We start from the raw sequence: 21,597 nt of genomic DNA on the forward strand, positions 1-21,597 counted from the left end.
TGTGGCTTCACCATGACTAAACCGTTGCCTCAAAACCAGGTGGCAACAAGAGCGACCAATCTTGCAAACCCCTTTTAGTGCTGAGGCAATGAGGATGTTGGGAGGGGAGAGGCTGACTACCCGTGAAAGATTACTACTACTGCATCAGCTCTAGATTATTAAATATGGTTTTCTGTGGGCAAGCAGATGGTGAGTATTGGATGGCATATGTTCTGTATCAGAAGCTAGAGCTGATGTGGTCTATCCATTGCAATTTTCTGAATCAGCAACCCAAATAAATTAAGCGAATCTAAAGTTGAGCACAATCTCATTTGTAATCCTTTTGGTACTAATGTTGGAGAGTGGTCCCTGGTCAAAAAAAAGATTGGGAACCCCTGCTGTACAGTGATCAAAGGAGGGAAACTGGTTCCTCTACTGTTTCCCTACTGGAACATAAATAAAGCAACCCAACTTTAGCAACTTTTACCCATTTTTAATTTTAGATTAGAATGGCATTAAGAAAGGTAGATTGTGGATCTTCATAAAATAACACCTTAATTTGTGTTCAAACGGGCTTCAAGATTTCCACCTGCATAGCTAATCTTCTTTCTTTAATACCAGTTTGAAATTGCATTAAATAGTTATTGTAGCCACTTTGAGACTTTTTTGTGGAGAGAAACAGTGGGATATAAACAAACATAATGATAGTAATAAAACAACAAGAAAAACAACAACAGGTGGGACCAAAAACAAGACTTTTCTGAGGGCTTTTGTTTCCAGTTTGTAAATTCCAGAAATAAATGGAATAAGTATTGTTGTGCAAAGTATATCTATGCATAAACCAGAGATTCCATACCTATTAGATGTTGCTAACAACTGGATAAATCCAAAGACCTACCTTTGGTATGTTTCTTTTCTGTGTAACACTATGAAGAAAACTCAAGCAGTTACTGAAATGCTTGATCACACAATTCCTCCTCTGACCTCTCCCTGCTTCGCCGGCAACATATCTGGACTCCGGTGCCATCTTTAATAGAAAGAGAACAAGGCTGCCAAGGTCAGTGAGGTGTTCCCCAATTAACACTTCAAATTATACTTGTGAGATCTGAGTGTCTCTTCTCTCCCTCACCTGTCAAGAACTACTGGAAAAAGGACTGTCAAGGTACAGACTTTGGAGAGTTGTGCGACCTTGGATGTTCTTGATAATGTGAATGTGTTTAACAATGTTCAGACAGCTAAACAAATCAAAACAGAATATTCTGAATTTCATGTAGTTGTTTCCTCCAATTCCATTATAATTTTACTTTTAACAAAGATTAAAATGAGTGAAAATAGGCATTTTGGGAGGCAAACAGTGTCTGGCAGAGTAAAAAGTTGCATTCTGCTGGGCACTACTGTCTGCATCTATATATATAAATTTGTTAGGGGCATCCAACGAGGAAACGAAACTCAAAAACCCCCCAACGAAACTTAACCAAAATTCCCATGCCCATAACACAACCCACAAGGTACAAACATATCTACTCAAAATGAAAAACAACACAACAACACACTCACAAAACGGCAAAACAACAAAACTCAAAAATCCCCCAACGAAACTTAACCAAAATCCCCGTGCCCATTACACAACCCACAAGGTACAAACATAACTACTCAAAATTAAAAACAACACAACAACACACTCACAAAACGGCAAAACAACAAAACTCAAAAATCCCCCAACGAAACTTAACTAAAATCCCCGTGCCCATAACACAACCCACAAGGTACAAACATATCTACTCAAAATGAAAAACAACACAACAACACACTCACAAAACGGCAAAACAACAAAACTCAAAAATTCCCCAACGAAACTTAACCAAACTCCCCGTGCCCATAACACAACCCACAAGGTACAAACATACCTACTCAAAATGAAAAACAACACAACAACATACTCACAAAACGGCAAAACAACGAAACTCAAAAATCCCCCAACGAAACTTAACTAAAATCCCCGTGCCCATAGCACAACCCACAAGGTACAAACATATCTACTCAAAATGAAAAACAACACAACAACACACTCACAAAACGGCAAAACAACAAAACTCAAAAATCCCCCAACGAAACTTAACTAAAATCCCCGTGCCCATAACACAACCCACAAGGTACAAACATATCTACTCAAAATGAAAAACAACACAGCACACACTCACAAAACGGCAAAACAACTGAGCATGCACATTGGCGCCCAGCCGCAAGTTCCATCGCGTGCACACATGGCCTTCCGGCCAACGTTCCCTCTGCGGAAACCATGCCCACTCCAAGCCCCGCCGCGCCGCTTCCCGCACACACACACACCCTGCCGCACACACACACACAACCCCACGCTCCATCACTCCCCCCGCCGCCGCACACACACACGCAACCCCACGCTCCATCGCTCCCCCCACCGCCGCACACACACGCAACCCCACTCCCCCCGCTGCCGCACACACACACGCAACCCCACTCCCACCGCCGCCGCACACACACACGCAACCCCAGGCTCCATCACTCCCCCCACCGCCGCACACACACACGCAACCCCACGCTCCATCACTCCCCCCACCGCCGCACACACGCAACCCCACTCCCCCCGCCGCTGCACACACACACGCAACCCCACTCCCCCTGCCGCCGCACACACGCAACCCCAGGCTCCATCACTCCCCCCGCCGCCGCACACACACACGCAACCCCAGGCTCCATCACTCCCCCCACCGCCGCACACACACACGCAACCCCACGCTCCACTCCCCCGCCGCCACACACACACACGCAACCCCACGCTCCATCACTCCCCCAACCGCCGCACACACACGCAACCCCACTCCCCCGCCGCCGCACACACACACGCAACCCCACTCCCCCCGCCGCCGCACACACACACACAACCCCACGCTCCATCACTCCCCCCGCTGCCGCACACACACACGCAACCCCACGCTCCATCACTCCCCTGCCCCAATCTTACCTCCTTTTACTTCATGCCACCTCCAAACCCCACCCCGCCCCTTCCCGCCCTGTCAAAATCTAGGAAAGACAGGAAGGAAGGAAAGAAGGAAGAAAGAGAAAGGGAGGTAAAGAAAAAGGGGGAAGGAAGGAAAGTTAGAGGAAGAAGAAAAGGAAAGAAAAGGAAAGATGGAAGGAAAGAAAAGAGAGACAGCAGAAGAGAAAGAAAAAGGGGGAAGGAAGGAAAGAGATAGAGAAAGAAGAGGAGAAGGAAAGATGGGAAGGAAGGAAGGAAGGAAGGAAGGAAGGAAGGAAGGAAGGAAGGAGGGAGGGAGGGAAAGAGGGAAGATTCGCCACAGCAACACGTGGCGGGTAAAGGTTGTTATTTCTATTATTATGATGATGATGCTATTGTTCCTCTGAGACCCTTTTAGGGGGAATGGGAGAGGTGTCAGGTCCCAGAGGCAATGCATTGCATTATTGTTATTGTTATGATGGTGGTGAAATAAAAGGGAATAAAAAGTGAAAGAAGGAAGCAAACAGGGAGGGAAGAAAGGCAAAGGAAGAAAGGGGGAGGGAATGAAGGAAAGAGAGAAGGATGAAACCAAGTAGTGAAAGAAGGAAAGAAAGAAAGAGGTAGAGAAGGAAGAAAGGAGAGAAAGGGGGAGGAAAAGGGGGAAGGAATAGGTAGGTACCTCTCTTTCATAATAGTCCAGATATCTACCTCAACTTTGATAAGTTTTACTATAGGCCACAGCAACGCGTGGCAGGGCACAGCTAGTTCTTTATAAAATCAATTGCTTATTTCATTAACTTGCCTTCCTTGGACCTCATCACACTTACTGATTTACGTGTCCTAGGACACTTATGAGCCAGCTGTTTTGCCACGCTTGTTGTCTTATTCACTACTAGGCATTTATACCCTCAGGTTGTATCCATGGTATTCTCTTACTTATTAAAAGGGGCATTTAGACTGTATAATTAATGCAGTTTGACATAACTTTAACTCCCATGGTTCACTGCTAGGGAGTTGTAGTTTTAAAAGGGTGTTGGTGCCTAACAAAACTACAAATCCCAGGATTCCATAGCATTAAGCCATGCCAATTAAATTAGTGTCAAACAACATTAATTCTACAGTCTAGAGGCACCATACATGATCTCTGGCTGCAGTTCATTTGATTACCAACTAGACAAACTAAAATTGGAAAAAGAAACAATGGCCAATGGCAACAATGACTAATTGTTCTGTATTTATTGTGCAATTAAAAACCATTAAACATGGGGTTGCTGTGGATTTTCCTTTTTGATCCTTAAAATAAGATCATTTAAATTGTATTGATATACTGCATTTCATCTTTAAAAATAACTATTAATGAATCATACATGTATAAATAACCAATGATTAAGAAAAGAATCTCACAGCAGCATTGTGTACGTAGGTGTTGATTGGTAGTATCTGTAGTTTTACAAATGGTTAGTTTCATTGAGAGAGGAATGTAGAAATGTCATGTTGGAACGCATGGAAAACTGAAGTAGAATTAAGCTACTTCTAGTAGGGCACTAATCCTTACATTTTACCATATCTAACCCAAGGAATTATTTATCTCCTTTTCATTTTAACTTTTAAATACTTGGGTTCAAGATTTTGTATATTGTATACTGTATAATAAAAACTGCAAAATAAAAACTAAGATTGTAGTAAGATCATAGTGAAAATTAGAACTAAAGGAATCTATGCAATCCAGTATAAAAAGATAGGAGCCCTCGGTGGCCTAAGGGGCTGAACCCTTGTACTAGAAGGACTGAAGGCTGACAGGTTGGAGGTTCAAATCCGGGGAAAGTACGGATGAGCTCCCTCTGTGAGCTCTGGCTCCCCATGTGGAGACATGAGAGAAGCCTCCCACAAGGATGGTAAAACATCAAAACATCCAGGCGTCCCCTGGGCAACATTCTTTCAGATAACCAATTCTCTCACACCAGAAGTGACATGCACTTTCTCAAGTTGCTCCTGACATTAAAAAAGTATAAAAAGATAAATATATATTATTTTGAATAGTGTTCTGGTCCATATATCTATTATGGTCCATATATCTAATACCCTATGTTTTCCTCACAATTGGAATATAGGACCGCTTACAAGATAAATCAAGTAAAAAATGACATGTAGCTCAGAACATCCAAAATATGGGTTTTTGTAGGTTTTTCGGTCTATCTGATGTGTGGGGAGGGATACTGTCCTTGGGGCTGGCCTGAAGGTGATGCCCTCACTTGAAATTAGGTAACTGGGCTGGCTTTCCAGTAGAAGGCAAGTGAGAGGGCAACCTTGCTTTGGGGGGTTCTCCCTAGAGTTCAGGTGTTTCCAACCAAGGACCAGATCTGAACTGTCCAGCATGTCCTGCACTAGATTGTACTTCCTTTTTACCGTTTGCAGGGATAATTTAAATGAGTAATAATTCAAATCAATTGATCCATATTTCAATCCAAGTTCATTGGATTGGGTTGGTCAGCAATTGTTTTTAATTCGGCTTTTTAAAGGGATCTCTATGTATGCCAGGACCCAGAAGCCTTAAACAATGCCAGACACAAAATAAAGGTTCAAACACAGCTTTATTGCATACAAATGGACCTGCAAAGCACTTAACTTCAATGCTAAGGGTCTCAGGAGTGATTTGGCATCAAAAAGAAGTCGTTACAAGAAACAAAAATATAATCCGGATTATAGCGCTGCCTTATAATCTGGGTTAAACAAAAACTGAAGCAAACTGCTTGAAAATCGAAATGGCACAAAAACACAGTCACAGAAGCAGGAAAAACGTGGTTTCAAAACTAAGAAATGTTTCAGTCACAAAGATATTAACGTTCAAAAGCGTAGTCAAACCGGTCCATGGTCAATGCATTGGTAAACAAGGCTGGAATGCTGGAATCACCGAGGAAACAGGAGTACAGGAACACACGAAGTGGTAGCCCAGGACCCAAGGTTGAAAGTTGGCAGCACAAAGAATTATGTCCAATAAAGACACTTTGCCTTCTGCGAAGTATAATGCAAACTGAAACCCCTTTCAAAGTTCTTCCTCAGAGCTTGATGAGCTCCCCACCCTCTCGTCATCACTCTCAGCTGCCCCCAAAACTGCAGCTGAGTGCCCATCCCTCCACCTCTGCCAACGATTGTCAAGGTTCAGATCCTGCCAAGAATCCCCTGGCTGCCAATCCCCAGTGAACCCCTCAAACTCCTCACTAGAGTTGGGTTGATTACAGATGTCCCTTATGTGCCCACACGGGCCCAATCTAATTCCTCCTCTTCTTCCACATCACTCCCAGACCCAGAACTCCTTTCAAACCCAAGGAAATCTTCATCCTCTGTTGGTGCACAAAGTATTTCTTGAATACGTTTCCTTTGTAATTCCCCCTGAGACTCTGGCTTGCGAGCACCCATTTTTTCACCTCTGCTTACTTCCCCATCCCCCATCTCACAATCGGAGAAGCCTGGAAACCTGTCAGTATCACTTGGAGCCATATGGATTTCCCTAATGCGCTGACGCTGCTGTTCTCCCTTCAACTCCAGAGTAGACCCGTTCTCCCTGCTACCAGGAGTAGCAACTCGACCAACACGCTGAACTACAACAATGTAGGTATGAGTCTGTAAATAGTAGATACACCTTGAACATTCTATAGTCCCAGATTCACCTCATATCTAAACACCATGTCAATATCAACTGGTAACTTTAGGCAAATGTATTTCCAAAGCAACATCACCAGATTGCAACCCCGAGAAAACACATCTATCTTTGAATCTCTGATGCAATAGAAGTCAAAGCAGTGGGCAGAAAACAGATAGGCAAAAGCTTTTCTCATAGAGAAGCGTTATCCAGTGAAGTCATCCACTGAAATGGTGGGAACTTCAAGACAAATAAAAAGAAGAACTTCACACAACAGCTTGTTAAACTGGGAAATTCAGTGCTACAAGATGTAGTGCTGGCTGTCAAAGTCAGATGGTTTTAAGATGAGATTGATAAATTCATGTTCGTGATACACAGTTAATATGTCTATATAGCCCCTCTAGCATCAGAAGCTATATATCTCGATATATCCATTGAGGGTGAAAATGAAACAGAAAATAGAGGTGTATGAACAGAGGCAGCCCTAGGTAATTTTCAATGGTAAGCAAACAGTATTTTGGTGCTCCCCCCACAACCAATCATTGATATATATTTTCTCGCCCCTTTGGGAAGAGGATCGCCCAGCAGTGAGGTAAGAAAGCTGAGGCTCCCTCCCCCCAGACTGCTAAGGCTGTTGTGAGCTGAGGGGGCGCTCCTCAAGTGGCGGTTGAGGGGCATTTACAGAGGAGCCTCTGCGCCCCTGGCAAAAAAAGTGTTCTGCGACCGCTTACTTCGCGTAATGGAGGAGCCGCCCCTATGTATGTATGTTCTGCTGGAAGAGTTCCTATAGGCAACTGATTAGCCTATAGGATGGCTATATAAATAGATGGCTCTTCCTGCATCATAAATAGAGCAATAATATGTCTATTATATCAACAGGTGATATACAAAGGCATTCTTTGGTATATCAGCTGTTGATATAATAGACATATTATTGCTCTATTTATGATGCAAGAAGAGCCATCTATTTTGTGAGAATGGGAGAATATTCAAAAAGTATCTCGGAAATGAATGTGTCCAACATTGCTATAAAACCATTCAAATTAGCAACCAGAACTATATCTAAGGGTAAAAATATAAACAGTTTAATTAATTACACTATGGCCCCATCTACACTACCATATAATCCAGTTTCTGAATCCAGACTATCTGCTTTGAATTGGATTATATGGCAGTATAACTTCAAAGCAGACAATCTGGATTCAGAAACTGGATTATATGGCAGTGTAGATTCAGCCTATTTTAATAAGTACTTCCTTTTTTCTATTCTAAATGTTTGTCTGCTTCAGTGAATGACTTCAGATTCTAGTATTATATGAGAGGCTTAGCCATTCTTTTCACAAAATACACAGGTTTTTTTTACAGTGGGTAGCCATTCCATCTTTACTTTCCTCCTTTTTAAAGTTAATCACCATAAATGCTACAGTACATGAGACATTGCAGTGCCTATATATAGCAAGGACTAAATCTTTGCATATTTCAGTTTCAAAAGTTTTCCCTTAACTAAGCAAGAGAACAGATTTTTGCTCATTTTTCATCTCTCTCTCTCTTTCTGTGTTTTTGTGCTTATTTTGGATTGTTTTATGTCACAAAATACAACAAGACATTTTTTTCAAAGACAACATTTTTCTTTAGAACATATTTCTGCATATATAGTTTGCTGCAGATAGTGAAAAAACACACTTGTCTTTTCACTGTTGCAAGAGGTTTTTTGATAATTTCTCAACAGAATGTCTTCGTGAGTCAAGAATGCTTTCTTATCAAGAACAAGGAAATACATGAATAACTTTTTTACATTTTCACCCCTAATGTATGAAAAAATGTGTTGAATTGGCAAATGCTGTGCTTTCTGAGTTTTTACAAAAAAATTAAATGTTACTTATGAAAGCAATGCAACTTAGATCAGATATTCAACATGAAGATCAACTGAAACACTAGCAGTCTTTAGCTGAAAAAGCTAAAGACCTTGTAAAAATAAAACATGCATGATCCCATAACATTGAGTCATAGAATCAGGGAGTCATAGAATAATAGCATTGGAAGAGACCACATGAGCCATGCAGGAAAAGCTCAAAGTACCCCTGACAGATGGCTATCCAGCCTCTGTTTAAAAGCTTCCAAGGAAGGAGCTTCCAATTAAAGTCATGACTTAATGTCAATTTGACAGTGTAGATGCAACCCTAGGGTAGATTCACTGAATCACTGATATGAAAATCTTTGGTGATTTCTATATTATATTTATTTAAGATATTTGTTTAGCCCACCAGGACCCTGTAGATGAGATACAATGGATAAAAACATTTATAGCAGTAAAGATGTGACTGAATCACATTTGAAATTAATCTAAAAATCTCCTCTTTCCAAAGTCATTCTTAAGCAAACAATTGCAACCCCCCCCAAAAAAAAACACAGTTAAAGCAGCCACAGCAGCCACAGCAAATTATGAATACCAAAAGTCTATATATATATATATATATATATATATATATATATAAACACAATTTAGCTGTAAATGCAGAAGGGAAGAGGTCGGCCTGATTTCCCTTAGAAGGCAATTCTATAGTGAGAAGACAATAAAAAAGGTACTGACATGCTTACCCACCAGTCTAGCCTTGCCAGATGAGAAACACAGATCCCCATCTACACTGTCATTTAATGAAGAATTTTAGCCTAGTGAGTCCACATGGCACACACAATCTAATGTGATTGAATCTTTCGTGGAGGGGAAGGGACGGACTGCTTCCAGGCTCCATCACATCCTGAATGATGCAAAATCTGGCTGACTGGCCTCCTGCCATGGAGGCAACTTAGGGCTGCCTAGTATAAACACAATGAGGCTTGGAGCTGACATTTTTATGCTGATTCTAGTCACTTTTTTTTTTTGCCTGGGCCCACAAACTCAACTGAAGCCTCTATGGGAGGAGACAGTGTTACAGATATTCTGATTTCAAGCTGTTTAGGCTTGTTAGGTCAGGACCAATACAGTTGAATCCAGTCTAGCACATGTAATACCAGTATGATATGGTATCTAAATGGCACACCCAACCAACACCTGAATTTATAATGCTTGTAGCTTATGAACACTTTTTAGGGACAACCTCATTCGAGGGATGTCACCCACTTTTTCTTGCCCACTGCAACTGCAATTAATAACAGTGCTCAAAGGTCCTGTTGGTTCTAACAGATCAGTTTCTTCTCCCCATGCACTATTATCTAAATTTTCATTTCCCTTTCTGTGGGTCTAATTTAGAATGGAGAAACTGAATGTGTTAAATATATCCATATTATTTGAAATCACATTTGTGCAAATACAAAGTGTGACTTAAACCCATTTTTGACCTCTGTCAGAAGATTTGCCTGCTTCAGGATTAGAGGAAAAATAACACTTGATAGCTGTTCAAAATCCAATCCAAAAACATCTTAGTCAGTTAAAACATTTACTTCTATATTTTTGTGGGTTTTTTAAAAATATAATTTAACATTAACAGCAGCTACAAGGATACTTTTCAAAAAGTCAAAACATTGTCCATTATAATTAAATAAATGTACAAAAGCTTTGGGTTTTGTTGAAAATTGCTTTTTGTTCCCTAGACAGGAGACATTCCATAATTTCCAGAATATAACTTAAATGCACACTGTCTTCATGTCAGCAGAATACACTATAGTTGAAGTGTATATCCTTTTGAACTGAGAGGCAAGCAGATCATATTTATTGCCTATTGGTTAAGGGTAGATTGAAGTGGGAATTTGAAGGGTTTCCTGTGCAGCAATTCTTAGAGGTCAATGTTCAACATTCCTACTTTTATTAATCTCACCAGACCGATATGGAGTGCTGCTTGATATTAACTTTCTCTATATCACCTGTCTACTTTTATTTTAACATCTCATTGTGGCAGACTATGAAGTCCAAAGAGAAGCTGATTGTTGTAATATCTCATATTCTCCTGTGAATCTGATGGTTTAAGAAATCATTAGTTGTGTATAAAAGCACATCTTGCCTCGTGTTCTTGGGGAGATAAGGCAATACAAATGTAATAGGGTTTGGGTTGATGCTAATCTTCATCTGATACAGCATTTGACCTTTTTTCTAGTACCTTGTTTGGGACATAATGCTGCAGAATTTTTCAGAAGCATTTAAAGTATATATATATTAGGCTTGTTTGATCCAAAAAAATTGGTTCAAAACTCAGTTTGGATGTAGGGGATGCTGGTGGTTCAATTCTAAAGTCACTTCCTTAAAAAATATATATTTTAGAAACTTTCTGAAACTTCCAAAACAGCTTCGTTAATGGCAGATACGCATTCGCAGTAGGAAAAAATAGAACTGGCACTGGGAAAACTTCAGAGGCTCTTCCACTCCAGGCCTGCCTTGGTTGTCAATGCTGAGGAGGAGGAGGAGGAGGAGGAGGAGGAGGAGGAGGAGGAGGAGGAGGAAGCAACGCCCCCTCAGGTGCCACTTGGCTCCTGCTGCCGGGCTTCAGCCAGGCAGTGGGCTTCAGGCTGTTAGGAATAATGGGAGTGGAAATCCAAAACACCTGGAGGGCCCAAAGTTTGCCCAGGCCTGTTTTAGATGCAGCCATGCCACAGTTCAATGTTTTGGGATCCTTGGATTTGTAGTATGGTGCTCTTTGGCAAAGGAGGCTAAAAAAACCATGCAAAACTACAGCTCCCAGGATTGTGTAGCATTGAGACAAAGCAGTTGGAAGTGGTTCCTCGATAAGATCTGCCTGATCCACATGAAGGGAGGGAGGGAGGAGAGGGAATGAAGGAAGAAAGGAGGGAGAGAGAGAAGGAAGGTAGGAAGGGAGGAAGGAAAGAAAGAAGGAAGGAGGGAAGGAAGAGAGGAATGGGAGGAAGGGAAGGAAGGAAGGTGCTTCTTACAGGTTCTCCTTCCTCTCCAAAATTGGTCGCTTTAACCAATATCCCAATCAACCTTTAGTGCCGCTGATCTATGGCAGAAAGCACCATCTCCTTTCTCCTTTCTCCTTTCCCCATTTTTTCCCACCTTTCCCTCTCCTTTTTTTAAACCCAGCATTGGCTTGATCCTGTTGAACAGAAGCTGCCTCCTGCCTGGCTAAACTCCCAATTGCCAAACTTTGAGATTGGGGTGAGAAGGGGGGTGGTGAGGAAAACTTGGTTTGAATGCAAACTCCGGAGGGAGAATCCAGCTGGTAATGCAGAAAAAGAGGAGGAGGAGCCTGTTGCTCAGCCATTTTGGCTAATGTGGAGTAAGGCAGTGTGAGAAATGTAGTTTAACAGCAATCTCTACCATTGGGGGCCTTCCCTTCACAAACTACAACAATGGCTGTGCTTAGACATGCCCACCTCATCCCTCCTTTGCATCGCTTGGGAGGGGAAGCAAAACTTTACAAAATTGCTTAATGCTTGTGAAAATTAAAATAACCTTGAGAGACTTCCAAACATTACGAAATATTTATGATTAAAAAGGGTAAGTGGTTCAAATCGTAATTACACCTCTTACTTTTCCTGCATGGTTCAGAATTGATTCAGAAGACCAAATTCAGTAGGTTTTAACAAATTTATGGTTTTAACAAAGTGAACCTAAACAAGTCATTCATATATATATATATATATATATATATATATATATATATAATTTTTGTAGGTCTTAGGACTGTTTATGTAAATCAAAGTGAGGGGGTAGTTTCGAATCATTTGTTCTAGCAGTATATTTATGTATTTGTGGATTTTGTTCTTGCCTACTCCTTACATTCATAATGAAATATAAAAATGTTAATGAACAATACAGTAATTAATATGTGGAATGAATGTGTTTTTAGAAAATTATTTGGACATGTGTTTGGATATGTGGCATAATATTTACTTCATGTTCAATTGTTAGAACTGGTTTTAGTCTCCACTAAATTGAAAATATTGACTTGCACAACTCCCCTCACACAAACCCCTCTTTTTGAAATGGGAAAAGTTGTAATGGGTAACTTTCCACCGCATCACATAGATCATGAGACCCATGGTGGTTCTTCTGTATTCTGTCTTTTGTCTTTTTCTCAAATTGTTCTCTGCCTTCCTCCTGATCACATTTGTCTTTTTGGCAGACAAGGAAATAAAAGGTTCCCTCCAGTTCCCTCTCTGACCCCCCCCCCTTTTCTCCCTCCCCCTCTTCCTTTTTCTCCTGGGATTTGATTTGGGAAGCAAAGGGTTTGGTTCCTCAAGCCCTGGCATAACATGATGATTAACATGTTTGGCTTTGTTATTAATGTTGATAATGTTTACCTATGCCTACAAGTCAAAGCAAACACTTTCTAGGATGTCCCATCCAAGGTTGGGCATTTCCTTGCAAGAGTAGTGTAATTTAATCCACTTTCTAAGATGCCTCATCCAGGGCTTAGCTTTCCCTTGCAAGACCCATGAATTTTAATCCTCTGTGAGCCAAAAATGGATCTAGCAGATCTGAACATGATTGCTCCTCCATGTCTAGAGCTCACCCCTTTTGCCACGATTGCTCTCCAGTTCAATGAGATGATGAATGGAAGTACAGGTGCATGATGTGATGACATCTGTGCTTCCCCATTGTTGAACTGGGGTGAAAGTGTCCTATGATGGGGGAAACTGTCAGTCTGCTGAGGTTGTTTGTAAAAGTTATTAGTTCCTTCCACAAAGCTGGTTTGAAAAGGTGGAGGAGCCTAGCATTCACTGCTCTGAAATTTGGCAAAATCCATACCATCACAGTGTTTATAATATTACAAACTGCCAAAATTCTGTTCTAAAAATAAATAAAGTTTTAGATCTAAATCTATGTGTTAGTCACAACCAGAATATAAACCCTGAATCAGTGAGAACTATGCCAATGCTACGTTGATTCTAAGAATCTCATCACATGAGGAATTTTTAGCATCCTAGGATGCTGCCACCCCAGTTGAGCAATGGAGCCCCATGCCACTCATCACATAATGTAGCCTCACTTCCAGCGGGGCTCCATTGCTCAACTAGAGTGGCAGCATCCTAGGACACTATGCCAACAATACAGGAGACTGTGTTCCATTTGAAACAATGGGGCTACTGTGGGGATAAGCCACATGGTGATGCTTCCCCATGTTGATAGGAAAGCATCACTGCCAGCCAGTACAAGCACTGGGATTGCTCTGCTGTCTCACTGATTCATCGCAGAGGTTGGTGAATTAGCATCAATGTGAAAAGGTCCTTAAAGTATCTAGTTAATTGAATTAGGTTTCCTCTTTCAGTTAGACAATGCCTAAATGAAGTGAAGACCTCAATAATTTCAATTATTTAGTCTCCACCTCTGTACTTGTTTTCCCCAATTCACTGTCAGCCTACAATTTCCATCATCTAGAATGCATGACTCTTGGCTATCACTGGAAGAATCTAGCTAAAAAATGTTTGAGGAGAAAAAAGAGATGGAAACAGAATTCTAATATTTGGAGAAAATATGTATGGAAGATAGGCAGTAGGCAGACTTCTGATTGTTCCTTAGCACTTTTGAAAATGTTATACTTCTTATTCTTAAAAGGTTACAGCTATTCTAACTAGGGTTAACTTGGCCATTCTCAGTTCAGCCAGAGTGAAAAATCTTAAAACCTCTGAAGATTATATATATTATTTTATTTGGTCTCTTCATCAAGTCCTCATATAAAACAAGGTGATTTATGGGGAGTATAACAGAGGGGCAGAGATCACATGCTATCTGTCTGCTAAGGAAAGCTGTGCTGGGTTTCTACCTAATTCTGTCTTAATTAGGTCTTCTAATTAACTTTAAAAGGCATGGCTTTCTACAAGCAAGATTGTTTGGGAATCAACGCCTGTCACAGGATATGGAAGTCTGAATAAACTTAAAACAAAATGAGTGACATGGAATAAAAAAGGATTTGTATAACTTCAAACATGTAATGAGATAGTAGTATTTATAAGTGTATACATTTTAAAGCTCCCAGCCTAATTTGAAAGCAGTTTAGTGATGCTACCAAGTGAAGATGGCATAAACAGAAGGTTCCTTTGATTATCAGAATGTTTGCTTCTGAAAATGAGAGCATAGCTATTTATCAGGTTTTGTCTCAAGGCTATAATCAGTTCAAGATATATATATATTTTAAAAAACCCAAGGTAATTTAGTGTGCTGTGTGCTAATCTAAATGTGAAATATGCATATGCTAAGGTGAGGTGATGTGAGAGTAATGAATAATCACTCATCCAACAAGTAACGGCCCCTTTTACCAGCAGTTTTGCACATGTGCACACTCAGAAAATGTACCTGCAATTTGTTGTGCTAAACATTAACAAGAGGTGGATGGTAAGGTTTAATGGTTTTGAGATGCTAAAAGTAAGTGAATGTCTGCTAGAAGACATTAATACATTTGGTACTAATTCTGAGGGAGAAAATGAACCGCTAATAATTATACATACAGTTTTAATGTTCAGAGCAAGAACCTTGGTGATTCATACAACTTGATAAAATAAATTAAAATATTATTATCCTGACATTGCAGGTGAGAAGCTGAGGAGAAATGACAGAAGCTTTTAAAAATCTGGCTTATGAGTTTATTAGAAAAAGAATCATGCTTGATGCTAAATAACTTACTTTCATATCTCCCTGTCCCAAATTGGAGATATTTGTGGAAGCTTTGTTGCAAACCCTGCCACCTGGGAGGCTAGTTTTGTAATACAGTACATATGAAGGACTTGCTTAATAGTGCTGCACTGTCTGTAGAATTCCCTCTTAAAAGAGGAAAGTCAGCTTCATCCCTTCTGAGTTTCCAGCAGGCAGGTAAATCTGTGCTACTTAGATTGGCCCTTTGTCCATAATACTAGAGGCAGCAGTTTTGGATCTACCTAAGGAAAATAACAGGGCACTTGTCTGTTGAATACTCCACTCTCCACTGATTAAGAAGTGATAAGGTTTGTGATGCTAGAGATGAGAAAAAAGAGTGGGTGGATTTTGAGCATTGCACAGTTAATAGAGAATTCCAACCTCCAAAAAGGTGAGATGGCATAAGTCTTAGTCCACTTACTTCACCCAAGAGGATGCCAACGTCCTGTGATTTTTATCCACCTTTGTGATAGAGCCATTGATGATGTTATAGAAACAGGATGATAAGTTGCTTAGTAGCAACTAGTTCAGATTCATGTCTTGGGAGTATATTTCAGAGCATATTTTAGAGTGTTATCATGTATGGTTCAAACTGGTTGTCATATTCCACTGCTTTCTGTGTAGCTTGTTTATCCTTGTATCACTGGAAAATAAAATAGAAAGAAAATCAATTTAGTAAATTTACAAGTGACTTGTTTACTGATTGGCTATGTAATGGAAACCCCAGGATCTAGGATCTGGCTTCTCTGTATTTCTTAGTGTTATTGCCTGCTTTGTGAGATACACTTCTCCATGCATCATAGGTCATCTCATTTAGAAGGATTTCTGACTTGCTAACATCTTCATGATAACATGCACACACTAAAAGCTGAATCCGATCCAAATAATATCTCTTATGGGATATGTATTGTTGGGGTCATGAGACAATGTACAAGCAAATATTTGACATTAAGTAGTGCCTACCTGTGCAGAGAAATGGTGCTGAGATCCTAGACCTTCTGACTTTTCCATTTATTATCAAAATACTTTATCGGTGACTACTGAAATATTCAAACAGGGACACAAACTTTGTGAGTAGAAGGCATGCCAATTATTGCAGAGAGTGTGACTTTCATGGAAACCTTTGTAAACTTCATGTTTTGGGAAATGAACAAATAATTTGACTTTTATTTTATTCCTACTGCAAGAAGTTCCACAATAACTGGCAATTTTGAAAAACAATGTAGAGTCCAAGATTTATTCTGTGAAAAATACACATTTGAGCCTTTTGTGTAGATATATTATGTTTTGCATGTAAAATCATATTTTCTGAGCATAAAAGTTTAATGCAGAAAATAATTTTTGTACACAAAATGCCATTTCTTATGTAAACTCCCCCCCCACCCCCACCCCCACACATAAATGCTTTATTTTATATCAAATATTTGGGGTTTAAAGCAATGAAAAAACCAGCATCAGCTCAATTTCTTCATGCCTCAGAGGCAGAAAATGTTTTCCTTAGCTGAACATTTGGTAGGTTTCTTCTTGATCATAGGAGCGGAATAAAAGTGGAAAGTATTATTAGCACATAGGTAATAGCTTGCATCTTCCAAGAGTGCCACTGACATAACTAGAAGTGACAAGCAGAGGGGTGAGGGTTATTAAAAAAGTGTCCAAGCAAAAAAGTGACTTCATGCTTCCTTCCCCCTAAATGATCTTTTCTAATGTGTCTAACATGTTTTGACATGCATAACTTGGGGATTTCTTTACATAATCCTTAGGCAATTGCAAGCAAGTACTTCATTAAGATAGTCTTGAATGAATACATATCAAGGGGGCATGGTCTATCACCTGTACAACAGATAGTAAAATCTGCCATTGGCAAAGATTGATGAAATGCTATTTCTGAGGCTGTAAAACACAAGAACCAGTTTTACTCACAACTTGTTTCAGTGGTTTTTCTATCTAACTGCAATATTTTCATTTCAAAGTCCATCTTGAAACATACAAAAGGATGCAATATAAGAAATGGATGAGATAAATGGATAGTTCCTGGAAAAGAAATGAATTCTTCATGTTATTTTATAGAATATTTTCCTAATCTCCATATATCAATAGCTTTTAAAAACCAAATATAATTTCTGATATTACAAGGAAGCATTACCAGTGGGAGGGATAGTCACTACAACTATAGAAACTTGAACCATGAAGTCTGTAAAAGTAGCCAACCATTAAGAACAACAAAACAAAGCAAAATAAATAATTAAATGAACTAATTAGCCCACCATATTCACTGGGTTTAGGAAAATAGGATCCTTGGAAAATGGGGGGGGGGGGATGAATAAAAATCCTATATTTAATGGATAGAACACCTCTCTAGGATTCTCTAGGTCTTCCAGTGCAACTCTATGGTTGTTCTTTTTGATCAATGTATGGCAAAACCATGACTTATTATTTTGTTTTTCTTCTTCTAATGAGTACCTGTATGTGTGTTGGAGAGACAAACTGGATCTACAACCACTTTGCTTTGTATTTTGTATGTAGTTTCCTGGCTACTGTCAAAACCGAGAATTTAGCAATCTCTGGTTTAGTTTAAAATCTATTTGTATAGTTTGGATGGCTGAGTAAAGTTTTCATGCTGCATACAAAACTAATTCTTAGTTTTCATTATTTTGAATAATAAATTGCTAAGGTTATTTCAGCAGTTCCATAATTTGTGTTGGAAAAACTTCCCAAGTCCTACAGGCTATAAAATGGGAATTCTGTTCTGGGAGTATACAATAAGATGCTAAACAACTAGCATAGTGAAGGGGTTTGAGCTTGGACTACTATCAGAAAACAAGTTTAAATCCCTACTCAGCCATAGAAACCCACTGGGTGTACTCGAGTGTAGATTGAATGCAGTTTGACACCACTTTGCCATGACTCAATGATATGGAATTCTAGAAGTTGTAGTTTGGTGAGGCACCATCACTCTATGGCAGTTAAAGCAAAATACCTTGTAAAACATGATTTTATGGCATTGTAGTGTAAAACTACATTAATTCTACAGTGTAGATGCACCCTTTGTCCAAGTCCAATGATCCTTAGTTTAGGCAAATACACTCTGAAATCTTGCTAAGAAAAACCCATGGTATGTTCGCCTAATGGTCGTCTCATAATAAGCCTTGAAGGCACACAAAAACAAGAGGATCCTGCATTCTAGATTAAGTACTATGGAATTTAGGTTTGTTGTGCACACTGATTATTGTTCTGTTAATCTTTAGTTAGTCTGCTGATCTTCTGCTTTTCAGATATGTATTGAGATCAGTTCAATAAACTAGCCAGCAACCAACCATTCTGCATTGATGGGGAATTATGACCTTGAATATATTTCATATTCCTTGAAGATCTTTGCACAGTAAGTCAAGTACTTGTTTACTTATCTGTTTAAAAACAGAATGTATTCAAGGTGACATCTAAAAATATCTTACAACATATAATAATTGGCTTCTTGGTTCAAAGACAATCAGCAGAATATAATTTAATAATCAGCTGTTAGTATTGGCTCACACATTTGATGATGCTGTGCTCTCTGTTTACATATGGGACAAAACAAGACGATAAAGCATTAAAGTCACAGGGAAATTGGTAGGGTTTTTTTTTTATCCCCTGCACAGATGTCAGCTGTCTGTGCCTGGAATTTCATAGCAGAGTATTGCTTCAGAAACAGTAAGTGCTAGAATTGCTTTCCAGGAGTGCTACTTTATGCTTCTCTGGGGTATAGCTATCGAAGATTACATTGTTATTGCATATGATACAAGCAGAGATACCTTATTTATTTTATTCCTATCCTATGAATCCTCCAAGGAGATCAGAATGGCTTATATGTGGCCTCTGCGTAGTTTTTCATGCAAACAGGGCACAGGGCCAAACTCTTACATTTCAGCAACTGAAAATGTACTACTGTTTGCACTGAAACATTATTTTCCATACATATATTCATGCTTGTTTCTCATCTTGATAGGTTGCTGGTTAAAAGTTTAGCTATGGGGAAATGTTGCCTACCAATGATGATGAGTGCTCTATATTACCACTGTTTTTTTGGTCATAGGTTTTTGCTTTCTTCAGACATTTTGATTTCCAACAGAAATTGATCTTGCTATGGTATAATTGGCTATTCTTATATATGCCTGCATTCATATTGGTATAAATAGTTGAAGTCTATACCATTAGAGAAGCAAATTCAAAAGCAAAACAAGGATAGAGAATGGGCCTCTTATTCTAAAACGTGTGAATGTAGGGGATGAGTCTTCCGTTCTCCAGGCCAAACATAGCTAAGCCCCTATGTCATTCCTGGTTTGATTTGATTTCCAGACTTTTTTGCCACATGGATTTTCTTTCTCTGGAAACATTCCAGCTTGCCTATATTTCTCTTGAACTATTGTGCCCAGAGATGAATGTAGCATGTTTGGTAAAGTCTGACCAAAGCAAAATATGTTGTTTGTTTCAAAAGTAATGAGAATGAATATTTTTGTGCAGCATAGAAAGGCCAGAAAAGGCAAGTAAAAATTGAGATAGCTGCAGGGGGAACTCAGGTATACAATTTGACCTTCCACAGTTGAATCCATACCTTTGTAGCAGTTGTTACATTAGCAAAGTGGGTAGTAGTTTTGTGTCTTATCACAAAATGCAGAGAATTCCAGAGCAACCTCCTTCAGCTTCAAGAACTGTGAAATATGTGGTTAATGTGAAGGCTGTTCTGAATACTTCCTCACCCACCATATATCCCTTACTTGGCTCCATGCAATTTCTTTCCCCAAGCTCAAAACCTATATCAGGGCGGTCATCATTTTGGAACAGTTGAAAATGTCGAAGCAGCTGCAACAAGGGCTTTGAACAACATCCCAAGTGAAGACTTCTTTTACTGGTATGAAAAGTGACAACAGTGCAGTATTTGATTACAAGGAGCTTATTTTGAAGGGGGTAACTGTAATTGTGCAATCATTTTTGATATTTTTTTAAAAAAACAAAAAACTATTCCCCTTCCTTTTGGGTCAGATCACTATAATGGCACTACTGGCTCATTTTATTTGGAAACTGTTGTTGGTGCAACCCAGAAATGAATTGGCTTTTTACTGCTTCATTACACTCATAAATAGATTTTAGTCTACTAATACCACTAGGTCCTTTCACATGTGCTGTTCTCAAGCTAGCAAGCAAAGTTTATTGATTAGTCCATTGGCCGTATCAACATTAAAACTAAAAACAGAAACGTGCACAAATAGACAATAATCACTATCCTAAGACTCCCATAATAGTGAACTAACATACATTTAAATTTGATTAAGTTAAAAGATAATTAAAATATCATCATTAAAATGCCAAGGTAAAATTTCACACCACAAAAATTAAAAACGAAGTTTAAAACGAAGGTTAAAATGAAGGTTAAAATAGACCAGCTATTACACAATCCCAAGCCACTTCAGTTATCTGCGTCACCCCTACAGTTTATCCCAATCGTCTCCAGATACGCAGTTCTCAGCTGCGTTGCTTTATGGAGGAAAAGGGCTGTTTGGTGTTTTCAAGCTAGATGTCACCCATCCTATAATTGTACATTTAATTTTATCTACCTAGCTGTAACATCTTTTATTTATCCTTGTTAAATTCATTTACTTAGTTTCAGCCCAGCTTTTCTATTTTTAAGATCATTTTGAATTCTGTTTCTTTCCTTGGGATAACTCCATACATGCCTTTCATCTTCCGAGCCCAATTCAAGGTGCAGGTGCTCACCTATAAAGCCCTAAACGGTTTGGGACCATCCTACCTGCGTGACCGTATCTCCATTTACGAACCTACACGCTCGCTTCGATCATCGGGGGAGGCCCTGCTCGTGATCCCGCCTACGTCGCAAGCGCGGTTGGTGGGGACGCGGGACAGGGCCTTCTCCGTGGCGGCCCCCCGACTCTGGAACGCCCTCCCAAAAGATCTCCGACAGGCCCCTACACTAGCAGTTTTCAGAAAGAACCTGAAAACTTGGCTGTTCCGTTGTGCCTTCCCGGATTAGGAACCCCATCCTAAGTCCTAATAGCACTTTAGCACAGTTAATATTGCTGCACACCGTACTTTAATCCCGACGCCCCTCCTACCATTTCAGCACTTTTAACCTTGTACCTCTCACTGGCCGAACCAGTTTTTAATATGTCCTGATGTATAGTTACTGTTGTTTTGCTAATTTTGATTTGATTTGATTTGTTTTTGTTTTAATTTGCTTTGGTTATTGCTTGTTATGTTTTCTATTGTATTGTGTCTGTGGCTTCGGCCTGTGTAAGCCGCATCGAGTCCTTCGGGAGATGCTCGCGGGGTACAAATAAAGTTAATAATAATAATAATAATAATAATAATAATAATAATAATACATGCCTAATTTGGTGCCATCTG

The sequence above is a fragment of the Anolis sagrei genome, chromosome 1, assembly GCF_037176765.1.
Source record: "Anolis sagrei isolate rAnoSag1 chromosome 1, rAnoSag1.mat, whole genome shotgun sequence".
Classification (NCBI taxonomy): domain Eukaryota; kingdom Metazoa; phylum Chordata; class Lepidosauria; order Squamata; family Dactyloidae; genus Anolis; species Anolis sagrei.